The sequence below is a fragment of the Urocampus carinirostris genome, chromosome 6, assembly GCF_059441175.1.
Source record: "Urocampus carinirostris isolate Australia breed hairy pipefish chromosome 6, RoL_Ucar_1.0, whole genome shotgun sequence".
In the NCBI taxonomy this organism is placed as follows: Eukaryota; Metazoa; Chordata; class Actinopteri; order Syngnathiformes; family Syngnathidae; genus Urocampus; species Urocampus carinirostris.
In genome coordinates, this window is record NC_142354.1 from 44,980,663 (window position 1) to 45,006,343 (window position 25,681).

Genomic DNA, 25,681 nt, shown 5'->3' on the forward strand with positions numbered 1-25,681 from the left:
AAAGTAGCGGCTTATAGTCCGGAATTTACGATAATCGCAAATTCTTACACATGCAAAAGGTGAGGAAGGAGTAAGGGTTTTTGCATGAAATCTATATGTATTTCATCGGTGTATTCCAATTATTTTCAGAGATAATGATTTTTTTAAGAGAGAAGGTCTTGTCTTTGCCATCCTGAGTTGTGATGTCATCTGAGGAACACAAGTAGCCTAGCAAGCCATTCGCCATATTTTTCACTAGTGGAAGGGGTTAAGAGTGTTTCAAGTGAAGTTTTTGTAGAGAATGCCTGGACGTTGTGCCACAGTTGGAGAAAGTAACAGTACATAAAAGGGCGAGTAGCCAAAAAGGGGCTAACTGGCAAAGAAAAAACCTCAAAGGTCCGCCAAGTAGGGGCTAACCGGGACCGTTTACAGCATGTGATAGGCTATCTGACCAAAAAACACGCAGTGGGCAGCCAGGCTAACCTGAGACCAATGTTCCCTGACATTTTCCTTAGGGGTCTAGGCGTTCACACAAAGTCGGTGAGCAACGCTTGAAACAACAGTGAGCAACAGCAATCCCAAGTGTGGCAACTGAGTCATTATCAAACATGTCCAAGACTTGACATTTTGCTGAGTTTCCGGCAAAGCAAAATGATTTTTCTCTTTTGAATGAATTGACTCATGTACGATGGACTACAAACGTCGTTTGTTCTTACAATTCTTTCACAAGATATCCATTTCTTTTTATTTCTTGATATATTTTGTCGCATAATATTAACATTTTTGGGGGCTTATTGAGTCGCTTGTAAATAAAGAACTGTACTTAATCCCATTTTTTAGTGGAAGTACAATGTTGGCAACAAGATTCACTTGATATCATTGGAAATTATTTGAATGTTTCTTCTTTTTTCTGTGTTTTTTCTACTTTTTTTTAATTCCTTTTAAAAAAAATCTCATTGTGTTTATTTTTTCCGAGCTGTTACTTTTTTCTTTTTGTTCTCTATTTACTTTTTTCCTATATTTCTTTCTTTTCTTTTTTCTGCCTTTTTTCTTAAATTTTTCCTTCTTTTCTTCTCATTTTCTTTTTTTTTTCTCAGCTTTTCACTACTTTTTCATTTTGGTATTTTTTTCTTTTTTGTTCCATTCCCCCCTTCCTTTAAGTCATTTTGTGCATAGTTTTACATAATATTTGGTCATGTGGGGATGAAAGAAGCAAAAACAACCTGAAGAGCCGTTTAGGACCCGAAAGGTGCCGGTTCCTTTTTTGAGCCGAGCCGAAGAAGCCGGTTCTCGACAAATTCTACTAACTTTACTCAACTTCGTTCTACTTCGACTCAACTTCAAAATACCGCATTTAGAACACAACGTCAGGGGAACCCTTGTGTTTTTACCTTCATGCACTGTAACTTTGACTTAATTCGCTTCTTAATTTTGAGCCCAGATTTTTGTGAGCTGGCTAGATTTTCTTGTGCGCTGAGAATGTGCAAGCAGTGCGCCATTGCGCACGCGCGCAGCGTAGAGGGAACACTGCCTGAGACCAATGAAAAGTGACCACGGCGATGAAGGCGGCCGGTAATAAACAAACCAAGGAACATGGCAAAACCATTGCTAACCCCAGGCTGTCATTTTTGGAGCTGGCCTCATATGTAGTATTCATATGTTTCGCCATTTTGAAAGTGTGTTCCTTCGATGATGTCACAGCTCTACAACATACAAGGCAGATCAAATTTGAGCCAACATTTCTGAAATTCCATGGCGTCTAAAATATGTTGCAACATATTTGCATACTTTGAAGTACACCTCACGTTCTGTGCCTGATTGAGAAAAAAACATTCTGTTTGGGAATACATTTAATGGAGTGCGTGGGGATTTGGACAAGGTTTTCAGTCCGCTGATGTCCTCGCCATCTCCTTGACCTTCACCCAAGCTGCCTGGATTGAAACAAATGATGAGGGTCTTATCCTGAGTCACTGTGGGTTATTTCTCCCCAGGGTACGATGCACAGAAGCGCATCAGCACCTGATTCTAAAGCAGGAAACACAACACAAATTGCAAACTTGACAGGATGATTCCCTTGATGCAGCTGGAAGTATCTGGAGGCAACAAAAGAAGGCCAAGGCCTTCATGTTTCATTTCCTGCTAAAATAAACATACACACCTTCAAATGAAGCTGCAAACAGATGTTTGGACACTGCTTTGCAGTCGGTGTTTCTCAATCTACCGTATTTTCCGCACTATAGGGCGCACCGGGTTATAGGGCGCACCCCGAAAAAATAGTTTTTGGTCCTATATCGTCCATAGATAAGGCGCACCGGATTATAAGGCGCTACAATGGGAACGTCGACAAAACAGTCCAACTGATTACCCCCTTAACATTCCCAAAGCTTGCAAAGACGCAAATACGTGTCGAGAACACGTGCGGATGCGGTGTCTGTACGATGTCACTCAAATGCATCGTTCCATCATTCGGAAGGTTAAAGTCTTGGGATTCAAGAAATGCCAACCATTCCTTAGTTTCTATTTTCTTTTTCGCTCGCAACTTTATTGTGCATATGACAATAAACACTTGGAATTGAGTTTAATTTAAAAATAGACACTCCATTCCATCCATTATCTGCACCGCTTATCACAGAAACATCGAGTTCAATCTGAAACAAGATACAGGGAAAATATATAGCCGGAGTAGCTCACCGAAGTCGTTGTGTTCAATAATAATGTGCAGCCATGGTCCTCTTATATCCATGAGTTTGGTAAATCCAGGAGAATGAAATATTTACAAATACAGAATAGTAAAAAAATGCTTTCTGTATGCCGTCAACCACGTGCTATACGCATTCATCTTTTTCGGCCAATTGCAGGCTTTGTTTTGCCGCTTCAGCCTATGCCTGTCTGTAAATGATAAAAAGGATCCGCCCCTTCACCTCTGAATAACTTTGGCCAATAATCGATTTAACTGATGATTGACACATTGGTTAGCCAATGAAACGCCGGTAAATAAATCCCAGCATACACCGCGTACTACTTGGCATTCGGGGGAAAATCGAGTCGGCGGATGCAAGTTAGTTGGAAGACTGCGATTTAATATTGATCCATAAATAAGGCGCACTGTATTATAAGGCGCATGGTCAGCTTTTGAAAAAAAATAAGGCTTTTAGGTGCGCCTTATAGTGCGGAAAATACGGCATGTCCTTGAAAAAACAAAACATTTGATATCCGAACGAGGTATAACTGCTAGCATCCAATACCCTCTTTCTCTTTCTTATGCTTAATACTCATCCCCCTCTTACCCAAATGGACTGAAAACATGGCCTTCTGAATCATTAGAGCGAAAACGTGTTTTGACTTCCAGCCGAGAAAACATTGAGTGCAACACCGATATCATTTTGGGGTAAATAGGGAAATTACACACATTCCCACCTGGGAATAAGATTTATGAGCTAGGAAATACTGTGTCTGCCGTTGAAAAGCTTCTAATTAAGGCACAAGCACCGAACACCGTGAATGCCCACTTGGAATTGTTTGTATTCTTCCAACAAATTAATCATGTTCCGGGTTGCTTTAACAAGCACGTACGCTGGAACCTTTCCCTATTCACCCTGCTCTCGCCTCTCCCGAATTAACTCGGTGCCGAGATTAAAACAGACTACGGCACAACACGTTCTATCCCATTTCATCATGATTTAAGACAGAGGTGTCACACTCATTTTAACTCGGGGGCCACACGATAGAACAAACATTCTGTCTGGGGCCGGACTAGTAAATTCAAGAGAAAGAAAAAAAAAAAGAAATAAGAGAAAGAGGGAGGGAAAAGGAGAGAGGGCGGGACAAATAAATAAAAAGAGAGGGAAAGAGCGTGAGAAACAAAAGATAAAAAGTCATAAGAGAGAGGGAAAAGAAAGGGAGAGGGAGAAAGGAATCCAAAGAGAAATAGAAAGACAGAAGGAGAGAAAAGAGAAAAGAAAGCGCGAAGGGTATGAATAGAGAAAGAGAAAAGGAAAAAAGGAAGTTAGAGCAAAATAGGTTAAAAGACATAGAGAGAGAAAGAGCGACAAAAGAATAAAAAAAGAGAGACAGAGGGGGAGGAAAGAAAGAAAGAAAGAAATACAAGTACAGTATCTTTGTGAGAGGCACCTGGCTTTGGCAACATCAAGTTGACATATTTCAACCTGCAGCTTCTTTTTCTCTTGCGCTTCTCTGGTTGTTGTCTCGCGGGCTGCTTTCAATCCCTTAGCAGGCCCGGTCTGGCCCGCGGGCCGCCTGTTTGACACCTGTGATTTAAGAGGTGTTGTATGTCATTCAATAACTAGATTACTTGACAGGGTTGGGTAGGGTTACTTGAACTGGATTACTTTCAATGACTTTTGGATTACTCCAATACCAAATATGCTAATAAAAGACAAAAGAAACTACAAATGAATAAAATGACTACATTTTGTGCAGGCTCGGGGAGTAACGGAATACATGGAATGGCAAAAATGATGTTGGCAAGCTGTTTGGATTGATTTTCATTTTGTTTCTGTCGCATTTGATGTTCGTTTTGCCGGAGATCAAAGAGATCAAAGCCAGGAGAGAAAGCTTACCACGTGTTGTGAGTCATCATCTCATCTCATCTCATCAGCTGCACCGCTTATCCTCAGTAGGGTCGCGGGGATGCTGGAGCCCATCCCAGCAATCATCGGGCAGTGGACACCCTGGACTGGTTGCCAGCCAATCGCAGGGCACACCGGGACATACAACTCACTCGCTCATTCACACCTAGGGACAATTTGGACCGGCCAATTCACCTGAAATGCATGTTTTTGGAATGTGGGAGGAAACCGGAGTGCCCGGAGGAAACCCACGCAAGCACGGGGAGAACATACAAACTCCGCACAGTAAGGCCAGGAGCTGGATTTGAACCCACTCAGGAGGTTCCCACGACCTCAGAACTGTGCCGCACACGCGCTAACCACTGCCCCACTGTGCTGCCTGTGAGTCATCATTTGATTCCTATTTAGTTTCTTTTGTCTTTTATTAGCATATTTGGTATTGGAGTCATCCAAAAGTCATTGAAAGTAATCAGGTTATAGTAACCCAACCCAACCCTGATTATATCTTTGAAATAATTGTGTTTACCCTTTATTAGCATTACTAACTTTATTTGTCAAGGGGGCTGAGGTTAGTAATATAATGATTATGACATTTCAAGGCAAAAAGCATCGCTATTGGATCAGTATTGATCCTGTATTTACTTTGATCAATCAAAACCCGAAATCCCGGTATCGCCCACTCCTGGCACGCATGTGATAGATCCCCACTTTGTTAAAGTTAAAGTAACCCTACCCAACCCTGTAACTTGTATTTTTCAAGCGTCTGCGATGTCACTCTCGCTGCTGTCGAAAAATTCAAAGAAAATGTACCGGGTGTCACAAACGTCACTGCCCCCTTCTTGTTTTCGATTGCAGCCATCATTCCGACAGATTGAAGACCCTCAGCATTGACGGTTTGGGTCTGACAGTTTTTCCAAGCATTTCATCATTCTCTCGCTCGAGACTCGCCCACTGACATTGAAGCAGCCTCGCAAATATGACATTTAGCGTTTGTTTCTTTTCGGACTGCGGTTGAGCATCGGTTGCCGATGCTTTATTGATATCAATGTGTTGCTTACATCTGTATTCAGCAGGGTTGGGTAGGGTTACTTTAACTGGATTACTTTCAATGACTTTTGGATGACTCCAATACCAAATATGCTGATAAAAGACAAAAGAAACTCAATATGAATAAAATGACTACATTTTGTGCAGGCTTGGGGAGTAACGGAATACATGGAACGGCAAAAATGATGTTGGCAAGCTGCTTGGATTTATTTTCATTTTGTTTCTGTCGCATTTGATGTTCGTTTTGCCGGAGATCGAAGAGATCAAAGCCAGGAGAGAAAGCTTACCACGTGTTCTGAGTCATCATTATATTCATATTTAGATCATTTTGTCTTTTATGAGCATATTTGGTATTGGAGTCATCCAAAAGTCATCAAAAGTAATCCAGTTAAAGTAGCCCTACCCAACCCTGCCTATTATTTGGATGTATTCATTTTGTTTCGGTCGCATTTTATGTTAATTTTGCCGGAGATCAAAGAGATCAAAGCCAGGAGAGAAAGCTTACCACGTGTTGCGAGTCATCATTTTATTCATATTTAGTTTATTTTGTCTTTTATTAGCATATTTGGTATTGGAGTCATCCAAAAGTCATTGAAAGTAATCCAGTTAAAGTAACCCTACCCAACCCTGCATTTTATGTTCGTTTTGCCGGAGATCAAAGAGATCAAAGCCAGGAGAGAAGGCTTACCACGTGTTGTGAGTCATCATTTGATTCATATTTAGTTTCTTTTGTCTCTTATTAGCATATTTGGTATTGGAGTCATCCAAAAGTCATTGAAAGTAATCCAGTTCAAGTAACCCTACCCAACCCTGGTGTTCAGGTTGATTTCTCATTTTGGATTTTCTGATTTTGTTTGATAGGCCTTTTGTTGCTTATCTTTCAATCAGCGTCCTCTTGTTTCCTGTCCAGGTGTTGTTCGCCGTCTTTTCAGCCGACTTGGTTTTCATTTCCTGGTGTGTGTTTGTTGTTGTCAGCGACAGGGTTGGGTAGGGGTACTCTAACTTGATTACTTTCGATTACTCCAATACCAAATATGCTAATAAAAGACAAAAGAAACTAAATAGGAATAAAATGATGACTCACAACACGTGGTAAGCAATGTTCCCTCTAATTTTCCAAGGGTCTAAGGGTTCACACAAAGTCGATGACCAACGCTTGAAACAACAGTGAGCCACCATACTCCCAAGTGTGGCAAGATAATTAATTATCAAACATGTCCAAAATTTTATTTTTTCTGTGTTTTTTTTCTACTTTTTTTTAAATTCCTTTAAAAAAAATCCCATTGTGTTTATTTTTTTCTGAGCTTTTACTTTTTTCTTTTTGTTCTCTATTTACTTTTTCCCTACATTTCTTTCTTTTCTTTTTTTCTGGCTTTTTTCTAAATGTTTCCTTCTTTTTTTCTCTTCCTTTTGTTTTTTTCTCAGCTTTTCACTCCTTTTTCATTTTGGTATTTTTCTCTTTTTTGTTCTTTCCCCCCTTCCTTTAAGTCATTTTGTGCATAATTTTACATAATATTTGGTCATGTTGGGACTAAAGAAGCAAAAACAACCTGAAGAGCCGTTTAGGAACAGAAAGAGCCGGTTCCTTTTAGTGAGCCGATCCGAAGAAGCCGGTTCTCGACATACTCTACTAACTTTACTCAACTTCGTTCAACTTCAAAATGCCGCATTTAGGACACAACGTCAACGTTAATCTATTTCGCAGATCTTAACACTTCACGGGTGGTTCTGATCCCCATTAAACGCGAAAATCAAGAGGTCTGTGTGCATGGCTTTTTTTTCGGTAATCTTGGCTAGGACCTGTCAAGGTGGCTGTTTTGGATGTAAATCTCTCAGAATGTTCTATTATGTAAATAACTTGTTTTTATATTCCTAAATACGAACACATTTTTTCTCACACACACACACACACATAAAACAACGTTTCAATAATCAGTCTAATTATATCTCTTGTACGTTTATCAATCTTATATTCTTTTATTGTGAAGTCGAGCTCATGTGTGTGCCGTTTACACTGACGAATAATAAACCACGCCCGCCCTGGGGGCGTTCTCTTTTTCTCTTTCAACCAACATGGAAGCCTCGTGTGAGTACTTGCTCCTGGTATCACGATTTAGTTTTTAACAATATATGTATTTTATCTGTGTAAATACAGCCACCAAAGAGTCTTAATAATGATTATCTCTGACAGACCACTCTACTGTCACGTGTGCCAATGCTTATCAACGATTCATTTACTTCCCAGTGATAGAGGATCCGCATATAGAACTAAAGCACAATCAAGTTTGCACATGCACTTAATAAAATGCAATAGGACAAGCCCGCTTTACCTGGGGTTTAATTAGGTTAGTCCAACTCCAACCCAAAACACAAACATGAGCATAAATCATGATTGTGGGCAGCACGGCGGCGCAGTGGTTAGCGCGTGTGCGGCACAGTTCTGAGGTCTTGGGTTCAAATCCAGCTACCGAACTTCCTGTGCGGAATTTGCATGTTCTCCCCGTGCTTGCGTGGGTTTCCTCCCACGTTCCAAAGACATGCATTTCAGGTGAGTTGGCCGGTCCAAATTGTCCCTAGGTGTGAATGAGCGGGCGAGTTGTCTGTCCCTGTGTGCCCTGCGATTGGCTGGCATCAGTTCAGGGTGTCCCCTGCCCACTGCCCAATGATTGCTGGCATGGGCTCCAGCACCCCCGCGACCCTACTGAGGATAAGCGGTGCAGCTAATGCAGAGATGAGATGAGATAAATATTGATAAGTTTCATTAGTTTTTCTTACAAAAAAAGTTTTTCCGGCGACAAAAAGGCTTGCAGTGTGTTATATGTATTACAAATAAAACAATTAAAGTCACTTATGTTCAATGTGTTAAAATAAATAAAATTGGATTGTAAATTGTGATATGCTAATTGCTGTATGTCTGCACCCATTTTACCTGAAATTGGAGGAAGACTCTCAACATTAAAACCATATTTTATCACTTAGGTAAGGATCCAACAATGGGATTTGTTGTCTGCACCAGGGAATACTTCACAAGCAGCGACTCTAAGATAACATAATTTCATAAAGTGTGATTTTAATTTCAACATCACGGTGAGCGAGCATATTTTGAAGGTTGAAATGTTGCAAACAAAAGCCCTTGATGGTACAAGAGGATTTGAAGCTGCTACTTGATAAGGGGATGATACACTTATTTATTTACACCTTCTTTTTTATTAAGGTAGATTTGTATAGCTTTATTGACCTACTTGAGGACACCAACATATTTGGAACAGCTTGCAGCATGATACAGAGCAAATTCTAGACTGACATTTTGACAGTGAAACTATTTCCGCTCTTTGCTATGGCGCCAACTGCCGCGGGTTCTGATTGGCTCCTGAGCTGTATTTGAACCCAGTCCTGTCTGTCCCCTTTGGTCAGTCCGTCTGCGAACCTCAGTAAACACTACGCAAGCCTTTTTTCGACCTTGTCCAGTTTTTTTGCTCCCGTCTGTCCCCGGCTTCGACCCATTTTTAATCCTGACCACGTCTGCTCTCCCGTCCTGGCTTTCAATCTCTTTTTGTCCCCGACTATGTCTTCTCTCTATTCTGGCTTAAGACTCGCTTCCGACCCCGACCACGTTTTTGCTCTCCTGTCCTGGCTACCGACCCGGTTTTTCCGTACCTGACACCGCCATCGCTCACCACAGAAGATCCACATCCGCGTTCAGAGCACAATCCGAGTATCAAAGCAAATTGCTGAAATATTAGTCCATATATTCATTCCATTTTAATCATCACAGTTAATTGGTAATACAAAGCAAGGTATCACTTCAGATTTTTCAGTTCATATATTCTTCGTGGGGGCAGCACAGCAGGGCAGTGGTTAGCGCATGTGCGGCACAGTTCAAGTCATGGGAACCTCCTGCGTGGGTTCAAATCCAGCTCCAGACTTCCTGTGCGGAGTTTGTATGTTCTCCCCGTGCTTGCATGGGTTTCCTCCGGGCACTCCGGTTTCCTCCCACATTCCAAAGACATGCATTTCAGGTGAATTGGCCGGTCCAAATTGTCCCTAGGTGTGAGTGAGCGAGTGAGTTGTCTGTCCCTGTGTGCCCTGCGATTGTCTGGCAACCAGTTCAGGGTGTCCCCTGCCCACTGCCCGATGATTGCTGGGATGGGCTCCAGCACCCCCGCGACCCTACTGAGGATAAGCGGTGCAGCTGATGAGATGAGATGAGATATTTTTCGTGGTTTGCTGTCCCGCCACAGTTGTAACGCTTTCTCAAGGTCCAATCCATTATCATCCTCCTCATAGAGTCACCAGGAATATATTTGAGTCCATTTTGGCAGAAAAGTCGTTTTCTTGCTAGGAGTATTCTTTGGTTTATTTTCTTTCGTCGACTCGTTTGCTTCAACACACGTGTTCTCCTAGCCTCCGCCATCTTCCGAAGAATTTCCCCGCCGTTTTTTCGTGCCGGAATGATTGCCGTTGTTATCACTTTCTGCATTATGTTTCGACTTATTACTGACACTGAAGAAATGACCAATTTTGTGTTAAGTCAAGTCAAGTCAAATTTATTTATGACGCCCTTAATCACAAAAATGTCTCAAAGGACTGCACACAATTACAATGACACAATGACCTGATCTTAAACCATTTTTTCACCTAATACTGTTTTTTCGAAGGCATACTTAACCTTGACCTTCTCTCAACGACAAGCACCACAACAATGACGTCATCTCGAAGCAACGAGATCTCGTTTGCTGGGATCAGCGTGCAGACGAAATCTTGAACCGCGAGACCAAAACAACATTCTGCCTGGCGAAAAGTTTGGAGTGTGATAAATCTTTGTTTAAAAAAAAATAATAATCGGGTAATAATGACAATTTTGTGTCGAAAAAGTTGCGTCCCAGGGACGCACGTTGATTTGACGCCATGCGTCCCCAGCAATAATGATGCGTCTAGGACGCAGGGACGCGGGCAAACCAGAACACTCTTATTGGTTTAATTACACTTTAAAACTATTGAATTGTGCTGCTGCGACCATTCTGGAGTGAACAAGGAGATAAATGCGCCAAGACCACAGAGACATCTTCCGGTCAATGTTTTCGACCAGGTCTTGAAAGCGGTGGCGTGATTAACGCTGAGCAAGGCGCCCATTTTCCCGTCAGAGAGTCTACAAATATTTACAGATGTTACCAATTCCTCACAGGGGAGCAATTGTTTTCTGTGACGCCCCTAAAGGGCGGCGACTGCCAAAGAAACTGAAGTTACCTCCATTAAGTTACACGGATTCCGTATTCGAGCTTGCCGCCACTACCCGTGGTCAATGTTCCCTGTCATTTTCCTTAGGGGTCTGAGCGTTCACACAAAGTTGGTGAGCAACTCTTGAAACAACAGTGAGCAACAGCAATCCCAAGTGTGGCAGCTAATCCATTATCAAACATGTCCAAAACTTGACATCACGTTACATTTTGCTGAGTTTCCGGGAATGCAAAAAAAAAAAAATCACTTTTGAATGAATTGACTAATGTGTTATTGCAAAGGTTTTATGGCCTACAAACAACAATTCTTTCACAAGATTTCCTTTTTTTTTTTCCTGATATATTTTGTCACATAATATTAACATTTTTGGGGGCTTATTGAGTCGGTTGTAAGATACAGAAGTGTACTTAATCACATTTTTTAGTGGAAGTACAATGTTGGCAACAAGATTGACTTGGTATAATAGGAAATTATTTGAATGCAACACAAACTTTTTCTTTTTACTTTTTTTTTTCTATATTTTTCGAATTCCTTTTCAAAAAAATCTCATTTTGTTTATTTTTTCCTAGCTGTTACTTTTTTCTTTGTGTTCTCTATTTACTTTTTTTCCTTGTTTCTTTCTTTTCTTTTTGGCTTTTTTTCTGATTTTTTCCTTCTTTTTCCCTCTTCCTTTTGATTCTTTTTTTCTCAGCTTTTCACTACTTTTTCATTTTGGTATTTTTTTCTTTTTTTGTTCTATTCCCCCCTTCCTTTGAATCATTTTGTGCATAATTTTACATAATCTTTGGTCATGTTGGGATTAAAGAAGCAAAAACAACCTGAAGAGCCGTTTAAGACCCGAAAGAGCCGGTTCCTTTTAGTGAGCCGAGCCAAAGAAGCCGGTTCTCGACAAACTATTTTTTTTTTTATTTTATTTCCCCCCCTTCTTTTAAGTAATTTCTGCATAATTTTACATAATATTTGGTCAAATAGGCATGATAGAAGCAAAAACACCCTGAAGAGCCGTTTAGGACTGAAAGAGACGGTTCCTCTTAAAGAGCCGAGCCAAAGAAGCCGGTTCTCGAAAATCTCTACTGACTTTACTCAACTTCGTTCTACTTCGACATTGACCTCCAAATACCGCATTTAGAACACAACGTCTGGGGAACCCTTGCGTTTTTACCTTTACACTGTAACTTTGACTTAATTTGCTTCTTAAATAGGAATTTCGAGCCCTGATTTTTGTGAGCTGGCTAGATTTTCTTGAGAGCGGAAAAGCTCTGGGTAGTTCGCAATTGCGCACACACGCAGCTTAGAGGGAACATTGCGCTGGATAGATTTTCTTGTGCGCTGAGAATGTGCGGGCAGTGCGCGATTGCGCGCAGATTAGAGGGAACATTGCCCGTGGTGCCCTCGCATGCTAACCCACCCCATCGCATTTCCATCTTGCGCAGCCCATGCATTTAAATGGGATGTTTAACTGAGCTGCAGTGGCCCCTTGGCACCCATGTTGGTCACTGCTACTTGTGCGGAAAGTGGACCTTAGGCTCCTTTGACCCCTTGTTTTCAGTTATCTGTACATTGGAAACAAAAAATACAATTGAGGCAATATATTAAACTTGGACTTCAAATGTTCATGCATGCCCACTTAACACGAATACTCACATTTTTTCCTAAACATTGAAAGAAAGACAGAGATTACACTTGGAAGGAGACTGTGTATTATTTAGCCCCTCCTAGTGGTAAGAAAAACTTAATCCATTAACAGAACAATATTGATTGAAATAATAGGCACAATAAATGATCAGATGATCATATCATCTCATTAGCCGTACCGCTTATCCTCAGTAGGGTCGCGGGGGGGCTGGAGCCCATCCCAGCCATCTCCAGGCAGTGGGCAGGGGACACCCTGAACTGGTTGCCAGCCAATCGCAAGGCACACGGGGACAGACAACTCACTCGCTCAGTCACACCTAGGGACAATTTGGACCGGCCAATTCACCTGAAATGCATGTCTTTGGAATGTGGGAGGAAACCGGAGTGCCTGTAAGAAACCCATGCAAGCACGGGGAGAACATACAAACTCCGCACAGGAAGTCTGGAGCTGGATTTGAACCCACGACAGGTTCCCATGACATGAACTGTGCCGCACAAGCGCTAACTACTGCGCTGCCGTGCTGCCCTGATCATATCATAAGTCACGAAATTACCATTCATTCTACATAACATGAGCCTTTCCTAAAGGGAGCTGACATAATTGTCTGCTGTCCTACTGCTACGAGTGTAACGGGTGTAATAATAACTTTAGTTTTGTTGAAATTCCTGCTGAAATGTTTGTAAAGTTTTTGTATAAGCGTCCTGCAATAACGAGTCCAACAGTGCCACCTGCTGGTATGGCGTAAGGTTTGGTTTGGCTTCTGATTTAGTGACCGGATGGCGGATATTGTTGGCAGTCTACAGTGTGCTGCTAACGGTAAGCCACGATCTTTTGGTGCTCCGCAAAAAGTTAATTGTAAACATTAAAACCAAAGCTGACAAATCTCTCAACATGCACAGTAATGTGATTGATGTTGTCAAGCTGTTTGGATTTAGTTTCGGTTTGTTCTATCGCCATTTATGTTAGTTTTGCCGGATGTTGCATGTTGTACTAAAATGCTAATTCCCCTTATAGTGTTGAAAGCCAGCGGAGGTGCTAACCACATGTTGTGTATATCTTGTGTGACTCAGGTAAATTGTACCCATTTTTACACTCCTTATTGTGATTATTTCTATTTTCTCATATATATAAAAGGATGATGTTGGATAAAATTCAGTTTAAAGAAAAATATGTTGAATTCATCGTAAACGTTACAAAACCACTATACGATCTCTTGTTAAAAGTATCTTGTTAAAATGTATTTTGATGGTTGATATTCTAAAATGTATTTTATCGAAGCTGAAAAGAAAGCTATTTGATATGTTTAGGGGAGTCTACAGTGCGCTGCTAACGTGTTGAAAGCCAGTGGAGGTGCTAACCACATGTGTGGATATCTTGTGTGACTCATTGCAGCAACTGTAATAAAAGCCTCATCATCCAGTCTAGCGTGAATGTGGATCCTTGGTGGGACGGGTACGCCACGGTTACACACATATATATATATACTGGACTGTCTCAGAAAATTGGAATATTGTGATAAAGTTCTTTATTTTCTGTAATGCAATTAAAAAAACAAAAATGTCATACATTCTGGATTCATTACACATCAACTGAACTATTTCAAGCCTTTTATTATTTGAATATTGCTGATTTTGGCTTACAGCTGAAAAAAACTAAAAAATCCTATCTCAAAATATTAGAATACTTCCTCAGACCAAGTAAAAAAAATAATTTTATAACAGCAAAACTAAATCAAACATTTGAAAATGTCCATTGATGCACTCAGTACTTGGTTGGGACTCCTTTTGCACGGATTACTGCATCAATCCGGCGTGGCATGGAGGGAATCAGCCTGTGGCATTGCTGAGGTGTTATTGATGCCCAGGATGCTTCGATAGCGGCCTTCAGCTCATTTGCATTTGCAGGTCTGGTGTCTTTCATCTTCTTCTTAACTATACCCCACAAATTCTCGATGGGGTTCAGGTCAGGGGAATTAGCAGGCCAATCAAGGACAGGGATGCCATGGTCAGTGCACCAGTTACTGGTGGTTTTGGCACTGTGGGCAGGTGCCAGATCATGCTGGAAAATGAAATACTCATCTCCATAGAGCTTTTCAGCAGATGGAAGTATGTAGTGCTCTAAAATCTCTTGGTACACAGTTGCATTTACTCTGGACTTGATGAAACACAGTGGACCAACACCAGCAGCTGACATGGCTCCCCAAACCATTGCTGACTGTGGGAACTTCACACTGGATTTCAAGCAACTTGGATTTTGCTCTTCTCCAGCCTTTCTCCAGACTCTGGCGCCTTGACTTCCAAATGAAATGCAAAACTTGCTTTCGTCTGAAAAGAGGACTTTGGACCACTCTGCAACTGTCTCCATAGCCCAAGTCAGACGCTTCTTCCGTTGTCTTGAGTTCAGAAGTGGCTTGACCATGGGAATACGGCTATTGTAGCCCATTTCCCGGACACGTCTGTGAACTGTGGCTTTTGATACCTGGACTCCAGCTTCAGCCCACTGTCTTTGAAGCTCCCTCAAATTCTGGAAGCGGCTCTTCTTCACAATTTTGTTAAGGCTGCGGTCATCTCTCTTGGTTGTGCAGCGTTTCCGGCCACATTTTTCCCTTCCGACAGACTTTTTGTGGATATGCTTTGAAACTGCACTCTGTGAACAGCCTGCTCTTTGAGAAATGTCTTTTTGTGTCTTACCCTCCTGATGGAGGGTATCAATGATGGTCCCCTGGACAGCAGTCAGATCAGCAGTGATTTAGTTTGCTGAACCAAGCTGAGTGTTTTTAAGGCTCAGGAAACCCTCGCAAGGTGTTTCGAGTTAATTAGATGATTCAGGTGATTAGTTGAATAGCCTACTTGTATACTTTTTCATGATATTCTAATATTTTGAGATAGGATTTTTGAGTTTTCTTAAGCTGTAAGCCAAATTCAGCAATATTAAAATAATAAAAGGCTTGAAATAGTTCAGTTGATGTGTAATGAATCCAGAATGTATGACATTTTTGTTTTTTTAATTGCATTACAGAAAATAAAGAACTTTATCACAATATTCTAATTTTCTGAGACAGTCCAGTATATATATATATATATATATATATATATATATATATGTGAATATTTTATTTATTTATCAAATAAGTGAAGTCACTTCAAAATGGAGGGAGTTGGCTGTCTTCCTTCCCACCACTGTACAAAATATAATGTATCTATCAAAAACCTAGATGTATAAGGATTTTTTTTTCTTAATGTCTTTATTTTTTGGGCTTTTTTTGCATTTTGTTTGTCTTAGTTGCCATAAACACAGGGCCCACTACTTTGCTATAACTTTTTTTTCAATGACAAAATATATTTGTTGTTGTTGAGTTTAGTTTTTTTTTTGTTAAATGATGATTCCACTTCTATTTATTTTGTTACCTTTATATAATTTAAAAAGAATATTATTAAGTGCAGGGCAGCACGGAGGCGCAGTGGTTAGCGCGTGTGCGGCACAGTTCTGAGGTCATGGGTTCAAACCCAGCTACCAGACTTCCTGTGCGGAGTTCGTATGTTCTCCCCGTGCTTGCGTGGGTTTCCTCCCACATTACAGAAAACATGCATGTCAGGTTGATTGGCCGGTCCAAATTGTGCCTAAGTGTGGATGAGCGAGCGAGTTGTCTGTCCCTGTGTGCCCTGCGATTGGCTGGCAACCAGTTCAGGGTGTCCCCTGCCCGATGATTGCTGGGATGGGCTCCAGCACCCCCGCGACCCTACTGAGGATAAGCGGTGCAGCTAATGAGATGAGAAACTAAATATGAATAAAATGATGACTCACAACACATGGTGAGCTTTCTCTCCTGGCTTTGATCTCTGGCAAAACTAACATAAAATGTGACAGAAACAAAATGAAAAGAAATCCAAACAGCTTGCCAACATCATTTTTGCCGTTCCATGTATTCCGTTACTCCCCAAGCCTGCACAAAATTGAGTCATTTTATTCATATTTAGTTTCTTTTGTCTTTTATGAGCATACTTGGTATTGGAGTCATCCAAAAGTCATTGAAAGTAATCCAGTTCAAGTAACCCTACCCAACCCTGAATATTATTAAGTGTTCGCACCAATTATTTTTACCAAGCAAATGGTGCTTTGGGCTTTGTAATTGGTATTTTGTGTTTACATTATGCCCGACCAACGTTGTAGACATTTTCTTTCTGGTACCATTAATGGTGCTATATACCCGATGCGGTTCTTATCATGTGTGTGCATCTCGTGCCACAGCAGGTCACCGCTTTATTTTTCATCAGCACCGCTCTCATTTGAATAAAAATAGAGCGGGTATGAAAGCAGCTAAGAGCCACTATTATTATGAGCCAAAGGGAAACACATTTGCTGCTGCGTGTCATGTAACAACCTGTTGCTTGTCAATCTTTTGCCACAAAAAATGTCGGAAAAGGGCTGAAATGCAGTTTCCGCCTCGCAGACGAAGCGAGACCGTGACCGAGCAGGGAAATTACTTTTTGCTAACACCCAAAATTGAAGGTGGATTGTCACCAGTTGGACACACATCTGGGATCATACTGCAGAATTCTTGAGGTGGTCTGCAACTTTACACGATACACACTTTACACGTATATACATGTATTTATGTCAGAACCAGATACAGGACCCAATCGCGTGACGTTCTCACACAAGCTCTATTTTATGGGAAATGGGGAGTCATGCACGTTAGGAAGCCGGTCTGGCATGGAAGGACAGGACGCCAGAGACAGACGAGATCGATAACAGATCAGGGTAACGAAAATAAAAAGGAGAAACTAGACGGGAAGGAAAACTGGAGAACCTAACCAACAGGACAAGAATAGACGGAAAACAAAACTGGAACGCGAAGTTAAACAGTACAATAATAAATGGGAACAATACCGGACTGGGGCAGCACGGCGGCGCAGTGGTTAGCGCGTGTGCGGCACAGTTCATGTCATGGGAACCTGTCGTGGGTTCAAATCCAGCTCCAGACTTCCTGTGCAGAGTTTGTATGTTCTCCCCGGTTTTCTCCCACGTCCCAAAAACATGCATTTCAGGTGAATTGGCCGGTCCAAATTGTCCCTAGGTGTGAATGAGCGAATGGGTTGTCTGTCCCTGTGTGCCCTGCGATTGGCTGGTAACCAGTTGAGGGTTAGGGTGGTCCTTAATGGGGGTCGAAATTTTTTTTTTTGAAATATTGGGCTTTGACCCCCCGCATATGTTCTTATATCGATAAAAACACACTGTGTGCAATTTTGAACAATTTGGATAATATTTAGAGGTAGCTCAAGGACTTTGAAATTTCCCAAAATGGTAAAATTTTGGCAATTTTCGAGAAAAAACGGAAATCTTAACCCTATGTGTACGGCGTTTTAGAACATCCAATTTCAGTCCATTGCTTATAATTGTAACACAAGAAAAGTTACAAGTAACTTTGTACACTAGGTCTGATATAATGTGCGAAAAATCCTTATTTTTCATACCAAAATTTCAGAGGCCTTGAGCGACCTCTAAATATCCTTTGATTTTGATGAAACTTTGCCTAATTACGTTTTGTATATATTGGAACATATTCAAGGGGTCAGAGCATGAAATTTTAAAAGTCGAAAAATAAGGACCACCCTCAATGAGGGTGTCCCCTGCCCACTGCCCGGAGATGGCTGGGATGGGCTAGAATATAGAAACATATATACTTGCATGCATAAAGCAGCCTTAATTGTCAAGAGCCAGGACAGGATCAGGACCCAAAGGCGTGACGTTCTCATTCAAGCCTTTTATTTTACGGGAAATGGGGAGTCGGGCACGTTAGACAACGGTCTGGCGTGGAAAGACAGAAAAGCCATCGACGAGATTGATTCCAACTGCCTGAGTTGATATCGGACAGATGGGGTCAATAACGAACAAGACGGGACAAACAGGATAGATAATGAATCAGGATATCGAAAATAAACAGGACAAACTAGACAGGAACGAAAACTGGAGAAAGTAATAAACAGAACAAAAAATAGAAGGGACAAAACTGAAAACCGAAAATAACCAGGACAAAATAAACGGGAACATTACTGGACAGGAATTATCAACAAGAACAGGACCGACTCACAACCCACGTTTTGCGGGGCAGAAGGTCGCTGACGGACTGACAAAGTTAGAGAGAGCGCACTGAGCTTAAAAAGACAGAAAGCCAATCTGTTAATGAGCCGCAGCTGGCGCCACACGGGCGGAGCCGATTGGTCCCCATGGCAACCGTGACATTAATAGCTTTAAATAAAACCTTAACAATTAGCAATACTTTAACCCAGATTTTAAATGCCGTCCATAAATGTGCATTAGATTTTGACATCACAACTGTACGATAATCAGGGTTGGGTAGGGTTACTTTAACTTGATTACTTGCAATTACTTTTGGATTACTCCGATAACAAATATGCTAATAAAAGAACTAAATATGAATAAAATGACTCCATTTTGTGCAGGCTTGGGGAGTAACGGAATACATGGAACGGCAAAATTGATGTCGGCAAGCTGTTTGGATTTATTTTCATTTTGTTTCTGTCGCATTTTATGTTCATTTTGCCGGAGATCAAACGGATCAAAGCCAGGAGAGAAAGCTTACCACATTTTTTGAGTCATCATTTTATTCATATTTAGTTTCTTTTGTCTTTTTTTTAGCATATTTGGTATTGGAGTGCGGGCAGCACGGCGGCGCAGTGGTTAGCGCATGTGCGGCACAGTTTATGTCATGGGAACCTCCTGCGTGGGTTCAAATCCAGCTCCAGACTTCCTGTGCGGAGTTTGTATGTTCTCCCCGTGCTTGTTTGGGTTTCCTCCGGGCACTCAGGTTTCCTTCCACATTCCAAAAACATTCATTTCAGGTGAATTGGCCAGTCCGAATTGTCTCTAGGTGTGAATGGGCGAGCGAGTTGTCTGTCCTCGTGTGCCCTGCGATTGGCTGGCAACCAGTTCAGGGTGTCCCCTGCCCACTGATTGCTGGGATGGGCTCCAGTACCCCCGCGACCCTACTGAGGATAAGCGGTGCAGCTAATGAGATGAGAGATGGTATTGGAGTAACCCAAATGTAATTGAAAGTAATCAAGTTAAAGTAACCCTACCCAACCCTGACGATAATGCCCAAGAAGATTGTTCTAGTCTATTTCCACTTAGGACTCAAAGGCGGCTGACTCTATCGTGTCCTTCCCAGTCGAATCTTTGATTCCTATATTTTTATTTTATCTTAGCATGAAGACAATTATGGGAAGTTACTCTTAATTACCACTCGTCCACATCAAGACCGTCTCCTTGGCAGAGGCAGCTCTCACTCACATTTGAGTTCTGGCTGTAGGGATTTTTCAGGGTTTCATTTATTAGCAGCCATTCTTTTCCCGTTGCGTTAAGGCTTTTTTCCAGCCGGCTCATTTAATTACGGCCGTGTTGCTGAGAGCTACGGCTCACCTGGCCGGGCTAATCTGATGGCAGCTAAGGGCCACATCCATCTCAGTGTGTCAGCAATAGTAATGGCCACACTCCCTCTTGTCTCCGGGGGTGCGCAACGGCGCAGGGGTGGTCTTTCGGCCTCTTTTCATCCCTCCGTTACTCCCGTCGTCCATCACAGGAGACCCAGCCGGACCAGCTCGCTTAATAGCGAGCAGAACAAGTGGAGGTGCTACCTGTCCTTTCGTTCGAGAGACCGGCTGATTTGGAGCCCGCCGCATAGTCCCTGAAGGATTTGTCACCCCTAGTGGACATTTTAATTGGACCATTAACTTTTCCAAAGACTCCGCAGGATATCTTGATGAGCTTTACCCCCCTTTGATACAAAGCACAAAGTCCCTTTTTCTAAGACTGGTGTCAAGACCCTGTGGATGGATAAAAGTGATGGGCAAAGGTCAATGGTAAGGACTTTCAAAATTGGGCCCACTGTTACCTGGTACGGTGAAGTTGCGGGTGGATTGAAATTATAATAGATATAAAATATTTGTCAGATGTCTTTGCTTTAATTGTTTCTTATTCTTAATGATAGTCCTGATCAGGGTTGGGTAGGGTTACTTTCAATGACTTTTGGATTACTCCAATGCCAAATATGCTAATAAAAGACAAGAGAAACTAAATATGAATAAAATGACTCCATTTTGTGCAGGCTTGGGGAGTAACGGAATACATGGAACGGCAAAAATGCTGTTTGGATTTAGTTTAATTTTGTTTCTGTCGCATTTGATGTTAGTTTTGCCGGAGATCAAAGAGATCAAAGCCAGGAGAGAAAGCTTACTGCATGTTGTGAGTCATCATTTGATTCATATTGAATGGTTCGTAGTGGTTTGGCTGCAGTCCTATTCCGTGTACATACAACATATTTTACAGTTATTTTTTTTGTTATAACATGAATTTCACTCTCTCTCTCTCTCTCCGTATACTTAATGGTGTACTGTATAATGGGGGGGTATACTGTATACCTGTATACGTTTTTTTAAGCATTTTAGAAAGGGCGCCGCTACTTCGCGGATTTTCGCGGGTGGTCTCAGTCCCCATTAACCGCGAAAACCGAGGGATTACTGTATTTAGATAATTGTTTGTTGCAGCCCTAGATTTGATACCTCTTCACGTTTCAGGGTAAAAATACACAACAGGAGCAACATTTCAACAGAAGGCGAACTCCCGAAGGGGAGAAACGGGCGCAGCACTGCAGGCGACGAAGATAAAGCTGGGTTGCGGCGCCGGAGAGTGGCAATTCTCCCAAGCTTTTTGCAAATAACTAGGCAGATGGATGAGGTGCGAATGGAAATTGAGGCACAGAATTGAGAGAAGACATTTTTTAGGGGTGTGTGTCCGCTTCCTCTGAGTACGGAGTAATCACCAGAGTGTCATCTCACACTCGGTGGGACAACCGGGCCAATCCCGAGATTACATTATCTCGGCCTAAATTGCACGCGAAGTCTCTCAATCCAGAGGCCAATGAATCAAGATTGCCAGTGCGGCTCGCGTGCGTGCAGCAGATTTGCAAAGGCGACTGGAAAAATGTCACGGGTAAATTATTCAGCACCTTCGGCAAACGATTTTCTCGGGGGGAGAAAAACAAAGCTAGGTTTCTGGGGAAATGATTTCTAGAGGAAAAAAAACTTGTACTGGAACAATTTGTCGGAACGAAAACCCCGACAAGGGTAAATACTTTTAAAGCAGGGGTCTCCAACGCGGTGCCCGCGGGAAAAACAGAGGGTCTTTTTCACTCCTTCACAGGAGATGGTTAAACTGGCCTGCTCAATCTCTTCTACTTCTTCAGTCAATTGGTTCCTTTTAAAGCAGGGCTGTCAAACTCATTTGAACTCGGGGGCCAAACGAAAGAACAAACATTCTGTCGGGGGCCGGACTAGTAGATTAAAGAGAAAGAGAAAAGGAGGGAAAAAGGTAGGAAAAAAGAGAGAGGGCGGGACAAAGAAAGAAAAAGAGAGAGAGGGTAAGAGTGTGAGAAACAAAAGATAAAAAGTCGTGAGAGAGGGGGAAAAGAAAGGGAGAGGAAGAAAGAAATCCAAAAAGAAATAGAAAGACAGAAGAAGAGGAAAGAGAAAAGAAAGCGCAAAAGGTAGGAAGAGAGAAAGAGAAAAGGAAAAAAGGAAGTTAGAGCAAAAGAAGTTAAAAAGACACAGCAATAGAATGAGACAAAGAGCAACAAAGCAAGAGAAAAAAAGAGAAACAGAGTGAAAGACTGACTCAAAAACTAACATAAAAACACTCATTAAAATGATTATTTTAACGATTTAAAAGTCGTTCTGCTTTTTATTTTTTTCCATCACTATGGAAACCTTGCTTTTAAATTACATATCTATTAAAGAAAGAAGCCGGAAATTTGTTTAACTTCAGGAAGACACCCAGATGCTATTTTTTTATTTTATTTGATATTTTTCATATTGCCTAAAACATGACTTTTGGTTTCCTCTACAACAGGGGTGTCAAACTTATTTGAACTCGGGGGCCACACGATAGAACAAACATTCTGTCGGGGGCCGGACTAGTAGATTAAAGAGAAGGAGATAAAGAAATAAGAGAAAGAGGGAGGGAAAAGGAGAGAGGGCGGGACAAAGAAAGAAAAAAAGAGAGAGAAGGAGAGAGCGTGAGAAACAAAAGAGATAAAAAGAGAAGTTGAGAGAGAGGGGGAAAGAAAGGGAGCGGAAGAAAGAAATCCAAAGAAAATAGAAAGACAGAAGGAGAGAAAAGAAAGTGCAAAGGGTAGGAAGAGAGAAAGAGAAAAGGAAAAAAAGGAAGTTAGAGTGAAATAAGTTAAAAAGACACAGAGATAGAAAGAGACAAAGAGCAACAAAGCAAGAGAAAAAGAGAGACACAGAGAATGAAAGAGAGAGTGGGAGAAAAGGGGTAGAAAAGAGGGAGGGAGAGAGAGAGAGAAAGAAATAATAATACAAGTACAGTGTCTTTGTTCGAGGCACCTTTCTTTGGCAACATCAAGTTGACATATGTCAACCTGCAGCTCGTTTTTCTCTTGCGCTTCTCTAAATGTTGTCTCGCGGGCCGGATTGAATCCCTTAGCAGGCCTGATTTGGCCCGCGTGTCGCCTCTTTGACACCTTTGTTTTAAAGGGACCACATCTCATTTGATTGTGATTTGGTAGGTTTTATTTCATTTTCCTGCCCCTAATAATAGGTCCCAAGAAAATTGGTGATAAGGGGAAGAATAAGTGGAACAGAGTACAACAACGTTCAAATTAAGAAATGAAACAATTGGGTAATCTCAGAGCAGTACGGTAAATGTTCAAAAACATTATGTTTTTAAGATTTTTACCAGTATATTCATCTTTATTGACTACATAAATAAATAATTATTGAGGTCTAGCTGGGCAGCACTGCGACGCAGTGGTTAGCACATGTGTCTCAGGTCATGAGATCGAACCTTCTGTGTGCAGTTTGTATGTTCTCCCCGTGCTTGCGAGGGTTTCCTCAGGGCACTCTGGTTTTCTCCCACATTCCAAAAAAATTTGTGTAAATGCAGGTTAATTGGTTGGTCCAAATTGTCCCTAGGTGGGAATGAGCGGGTGACTTGTCCGTCTCTGTGTGGCTGGCAACCAGTAGAGGGCGTCCCCTGCCCACTGCCCGATGATTGCTGGGATGGGCTCCAGCACCCCCGCGACCCTACTGAGGATAAGCGGTACAGATACTGGCTGGATGGATGATGTTTAGCTGCACTTTGTATTAATTATCATAATGTTCTTTTAGTATGTGGGTATTTCAAAGCAGTTTTTTTTTTTTTTCGGTCACTTAAATGCCATGTAGGCAAATATATACGATACTTGAAGTTGTTTTTTTTTTTTAAGGTGAATATATTATACTATCTCTTCTTTAAAATCCTTTCATTGGATTAATTTGAGAAAGGGAATTTTCCTCTTTTTTAGGTTTTTTAGCTATAAAACACAAATTCCTGCTCACCAAAAACACATTCAAACAGTAAGTATACATAAAAAATACAGGAATAAAATAAATATGATGATTTTAACTCAATAAAACGCAAGTTTATGATGAGCACTTACCGTGGAAGCAGTTGCCTTAGCAAAGGTGTGCACGTGGTACATTGGAAGAGGAGTGTATTGTTGGAAAGAGGAGTGATGGAGACCGCACATGTCATGATTACTAACTCAGATCACCTGGAGCAATCATGTGGCACCTGGGTGGGCGCCTTTTGATTGGCTGGCACTCCTCTCTTAAGCGCCCTGCGCCCAGAGAGAAGTGTCAGAGCGTACATTCTTGTAACTCTGTGTTTCTCCCGATATCCTGTTTGTTTAGAACTCTGATTACCTGATTTTTGCCTGCCTCCGATCCGACCTGTTTCTGTCCCACGTTTTGATCTCTTCTCCAGCCCCGGTAAACACAACCTGCCTGATTTCCGCACTACGATTGACGACTCATTCCGAAGTAATCTCCCCGGCGCCGCTGCTGACGTCTGACGGTCATCACGTCTCCAGCAAGCCCTGAACGCTTCCTTAATAAAAAGACTAAAACGAATGCTCTGGGGTCCACTGGTCTGTTCTGGTTTCGTGATAGCACACCTGTCAACTTTTCCTTGTATTTTATCTGTTTTTTTTTATCATTTTGAATTATGTATGCCATATATCAATTTTATATGGGGAATAAATATTTTAAACAATGACCAGACTCGTTTTTCGGCTTCAGTCCGGATCGTCACGGTCACTGGCAGCAGATAATAATAACATCATAGACTAATGATATTGTTGTGGTATTCCACACCATCTGTCTTGCTGTGAGTAAATAGGTGCCGTATTATGTTTGTAAGGTTTATTATCGTTTAATAAGGGGAATTACAACCATTAACACGGTGAGCAATTGGCTAAGATTGACAGGTATGATATTGAGAGACTTTTGAAGATACGCAAGCACTTGTTGTACACCTAAAATTAGAGTTACTGTTACTTCAAACGCATGTACTCACAGCACTATTCATTTTTTCTGGAGTAATTTGCATACTCAAACTGTAATATGTTGCTGGCGGTCTCGAACAGTCTCTAGTGGTAATCTCTTAGAATGTGACCTGGATTTTTCTGTCACAGACCAGAACGGACACAGGACTCAATTGCATGCGTTTCTCAGATTTTATTGAAAGAGAATGAAGGTAAGGCTTGCTCGATTGCTTGATCCGAAGACGGGCGGAGAGTGGGAACGAGCAAGGCGGGGGTGACACTTCCGTGTCGGAAGAAGACAGGCGGGAATGGCAAGTCGTTTGACCAGGGCTGGAGATCAGAGGCGATATAAAGTTCGTAATTGTGGTCGTAGGCAGGCGGCAGGCAAAACAGGCATAGTCAGGTTCGGAAACTGTCACAATCACCCGGATCGGGAACACCTGTGTTCAGGATTTGGCGCCAACAGCCAGGACAGCTGATTGGTGCACCCTGTACATTTAAATCCCCAGCTTCCGGTAACACTTTGTCTGATTGTACTCACGCTACCTGTTGCCTTCAGCTCAGTAAACCTGTACCTCTGACTATTTGCCTGCTCCCTGTTTTCTTCCGATTGATCTCCGTTGCCGACCCATTTCTGTAATTGCCTACGACCTGCCCTGCCCGTCTGACTCCTCCTGAACTCTTTTCCGAATACTACGACGCCCTTCTTCTCCAGCCCCGGCCATCAACACTACGATTACGCCTGTCCGCGACCATTCCCGCCAAGCCTTCACCCGCCTGTCAAGTTCCGTC

At 41.9% G+C, this 25,681-nt stretch overlaps 1 long non-coding RNA gene across 1 annotated transcript; it reads right to left on the reverse strand.

Moving 5' to 3' along the window:
• Positions 1-1,868: 1,868 nt before the first annotated feature.
• On the reverse strand, positions 1,869-24,136 carry LOC148364879 (uncharacterized). Its single transcript, XR_015850645.1, has 3 exons — positions 24,005-24,136; positions 4,111-4,247; positions 1,869-2,004 (listed from the first exon to the last, which is right to left on the reverse strand). It is a non-coding gene; the product is annotated as an uncharacterized LOC148364879 (long non-coding RNA).
• Positions 24,137-25,681: the final 1,545 nt, after the last annotated feature.